We start from the raw sequence: 4,223 nt of genomic DNA, 5'->3' as shown, positions 1-4,223 counted from the left end.
GTTTTAAATTTTTCTCCCCCTCCCTTCCCAAGACACTGCACAATCTGATAGAGGCTACACATATACATTCCTATTGAACATATTTTCACATTAGTGATGTTGTAAGGAACAATTAGAACCAATAGGAAGAACAACCAGGCAGAAGAAACAAAACAGAAGAAAAAAAGAGCAAAGTATGCTTCAATCTGCATTCAAACTCCACAGTTCTTTCTTTAGACGTGGATAGCATTTTCCATCACGAGACCTTTGGAGATGTCTTAATTTCTTGCATCACTGAGAAGGGCTAAGCCTATCAAAGTCAGTCATTGCACAGTGTGGCTGTTACTGTGTACAAAGTTCTCCTGGTTCTGCTCACTTCACTCGGCATCAGTCCAAACAAGTCTTTCCAGGTTTTTCTGAAGTGCACCTGCTCTTCATGTCTTGTAGCACAGTAGTATTCCATTACATTCATGTATCACAACTTATTCAGCCATTCCCCAGTGGATAGGCAGCCCCTCAATTTCCAATTCTTTGGCACCACAAAAAGGGCTGCTATAAATATTTTTGTACATGTGGGTCCTTTTCCCATTTGCATGATCTCCTTGGGATACAGCCCTAGAAGTGCTATTGCTGGTTCAAAAGCTATGAACATTTTTTATACTCCTTTGGGCATAGTTCCACATTGCTCTCCAAGATGGTTGGATCATTTCACAACTCCACCAACAATGCATTAGTGTTCCAATTTTCCCACATGTTCTCCAACATTTATCATTTTCCTGTCTTGTCATGTTGGCCAATCTGATAGGTGTAAGGTGGTACCTCAGAGTTGTTTTGATTTTCATTTCCTTAATCAATAGTGATTTAGAGCATTTTTTATATGACTATAGATGGCTTTAATTTCTTCATCTGAGAACTGCCTGTTCATATTCTTTGACCATTTATCAATTGGGGGATGATTTGTATTCTTATAAATTTGACTTAATTCTCTATATATTTTAGAAATGAGGCCCTTATCAGAGACACTGGTTGTAAAACTTCTTTCTGACTTTTCTACTTCCTTTCTATTCTTGGTTGTATTGACTGTGTTTGTGCAAAAACTTTTCAGTTTAATGTAATCAAAATTATCCATTTTGCATTTCATAATGTTCTCTATCTACTGTTTAGTCATGAATTCTTCTGTTCTCCATAAATCAACAGGTAAATTATTCCTTACTCTCCCAGTTTGCTTATATCATCAGCCTTTATATCTAAATCATGAACCCATTTTGACTTTATTTTTTGTATATGGTATGAGATTTTGGTCTATGCCTAGATTTTTCCATCCTTTTTTCCAGTTTCCCCAGCAATTTTTGTCTAATAGTAAGTTCTTATCCCAGAAGCTGCGGTTTGGGGGTTTGTCAAATAGTAGATTACAATAGTCATTGACTACTGTGTCTTGCATACCTAACTTATTCTACTGATCCACCACTCTATTTCTTAGCCAGTAACAAGTAGTTTTGATGATTGCTGCTTTAAAATACAATTGAAGATCTGGTATGGCTAGGCTACCTTCCCTAGCATTTCTTGTCATTAAGTCCCTTGATATTCTGGACCTTTTATTCTTCCAGATGAATCTTGTTATTATTTTTTCTAGCTCCATAAAATAACTTTTTGGTAGTTTGGTATGGCACTGAATAAGTAAATTAATAAATGGCCCATTTTTAAGATGAAGAAAATGAGGCACAAAGACAGGAAGTAACTTTTTGAAAAGTCAGACTTACAACCTCAGTTCTTAGTGAATAGTCTGGAGCTTTTTCTTGAGTTGTTTTTTTCTTCTTTTTTTGGCTAGGCAGTGGTGTTAATTGTCTTGCCCAGGGTCACACAGATAGTAAGTGTCAAGTATCTGAGACCACATTTGAACTCAGGTCCTCCTGACTCCAGGGCTGGTGCTCTAACTAATGCATCACCTAGCTGCCCCTTGGGCCTCTTTCTTTAAGAAGGCTTTTGGGGTCAAACATCACAACCAGCTTCCTCTTCATGAGGGGCTGCATTCCAAAGGCCATTGCCTAAGGGGCTTTGTCTCATCTCTTCCAGGATCCCTTTCAGGAGATGCTGGTCCCATTGCTTCTCTCACAGTTAATTGTTTCTCAGAGATCTCAGTGGGACCCCAGCATCTGATTGGTGATCTTCATGGGTGTCTAGCTCCTGAAGAGTGGTCTTGGGGGAATCAGCAGCAGCCTCCATAGTAATGTCAAGTATATTATTTTTGAGCCTCTTCCCCTCTCTCAAAATCCCAGAAGGTGCCAGACTCCGAAGGCAGTTGTAGTGTCTGCCATGGATATCACCCTCATAGAGGGATCTACAATTAAGTGTCAGGTCTCTATTCAGATGTCTACTTGTCCACCTGACTCCCATGAAAGTGACAAATCAAATCCAAGTCCCCAGTTGAGACCACCACTTGTGTTCCAGGACCTCACTCAAACCCCAATAGTAACAGGACATAGCAACAGCCACATTGTATGATGACTGACTTTGATAAACTTAGCCCTTTTCAGAAATGCAAGAATCTAAGACATCTCCAAAACTCTTTTGATGGAAAATGCTATCCACATCCAGAGAAAGAAGTATGGAGTTTGAATATAGATTGAAGCATACTCTTTGCTCTTTTTTTTCCTTCTGTTTTGTTTTGTTTCCTCTTTCTTGTGGTTCCTCCTATTGGTTCTAATTCTTCTTTACAACATGACTAATGTGAAAATGTGTTTAATAGGAATGTATGTGTAGAGCCTATATCAGATTGCACATTGTCTGGGGAAGGGAGGTGGGGAGGGAGGGTGAGAAAAATGTAAAACTCAAAAGGGTATGGAAGTGATTTTTGAAAACTTAAAATAAAGTAATAACAAATAAAAATTAACATTTCATTTGTTCTAATTACAGATAAAGATAAATTTTAACATTATTTTTCAAAAATATTGCATTCCAAATTTTTTCTCCCTTCCTTTCCACATTCCTAAGACAGTATGTGCAATTATGTAAAACATTTTTCCATATTAGTCATGTTGTGGAAGAAGAAGCAGACCAAAAAAAAAAAGCACCAAAACAATAAAGTGAAAATAGTATGCTTCAGTGTGTATTCAGACTTCATCAGATCTTTCTCTGTATATGAATACATTTTTCCTCATGATTCCTTTGCAATTGTCTTAGACCATTGTGTTGCTGAGAAGAGCTGTCATTCATACCTGATCATCCTACAATGTTGCTATTACTGTGTGCCATATTCTCTTGGTCTTCTTATTCACTTCAAATCAGTTCATGTAAATCTTTCCAGATTCTTCTGAAATCTGCCTGCTGTACATTTCTTATAGCATAGTAGTATTCCATTACATTCATACGTCCCAGCTTGTTCAGCCTTTCCCCAATTGATGGGCATCGACTCCATTTCTAATTCTTTGCCACCACAAAAAGCGCTGCTATAAGTATTTTTGTACAATTAGGTCCTTTCCATTTTTTTTTTTTGATCTCTCTGGAATGCAGCTGTCCTAGTGCTATTGCTCAATCAAGGGATATGCTTGGTTTGCCCTCTGGGCATAGTGAAAATTTCTCTCCAGAATGGTTGGAACAATTCACAATTCCACCAGCAGTGTATTAGAGTCCCAATTTTCCCACATCCCCTCCAACATTTATCATTTTCATTTTTTATCATATTGGCCAATCTAATAGCTGTGAGATGGTAACTCAGAGATGTCTTATTTTGTCTTTCCCTAATTGATAGTGATTTGGAGCACTTTTTCATATGACTATAGATAACTTAGATTTTTTCCTCAAAACTGCCTGTTCATATCCTCTGACCTTTCATATGCATTGGGGAATGACTTCCATTCTTATAAATTTGACTCAGGTCTCTATATATTTAAGAAATGAGGTCATTATGAGAGATATTTGCTATCAAGTTGTTCCCCACCTTTCTGCTTTCCTTCTAATCATGGTTGCATTGGTTTTGTTTGTGCAAGAAGTTTTTCATGTAATAGAATCAAAATGACTCATTTTACTTTTTGTAATGCTTTGTATCTCTTGTTTGGTTCTAAATTCTTCTCTGTTTCATTTATCTGACAGGTAAACTATTCCATGCTCTCCTAATTTACTTATGGTATCACCCTGTATGTTTCAATCATGTATCCATTTTGACCTTCTCTTGGTATACAGTGTAAGATGCTGTTCTATGTCTCATTTCTGCCATACTGTTTTCTAGTTTTCCCAGAAGTTTTTGT

The sequence above is a fragment of the Phascolarctos cinereus genome, unplaced genomic scaffold, assembly GCF_003287225.1.
Source record: "Phascolarctos cinereus isolate Bilbo 61053 unplaced genomic scaffold, phaCin_HiC Scaffold_134;HRSCAF=697, whole genome shotgun sequence".
Taxonomy (NCBI): domain Eukaryota; kingdom Metazoa; phylum Chordata; class Mammalia; order Diprotodontia; family Phascolarctidae; genus Phascolarctos; species Phascolarctos cinereus.
Note: the sequence above shows the minus strand (reverse complement) of the source record.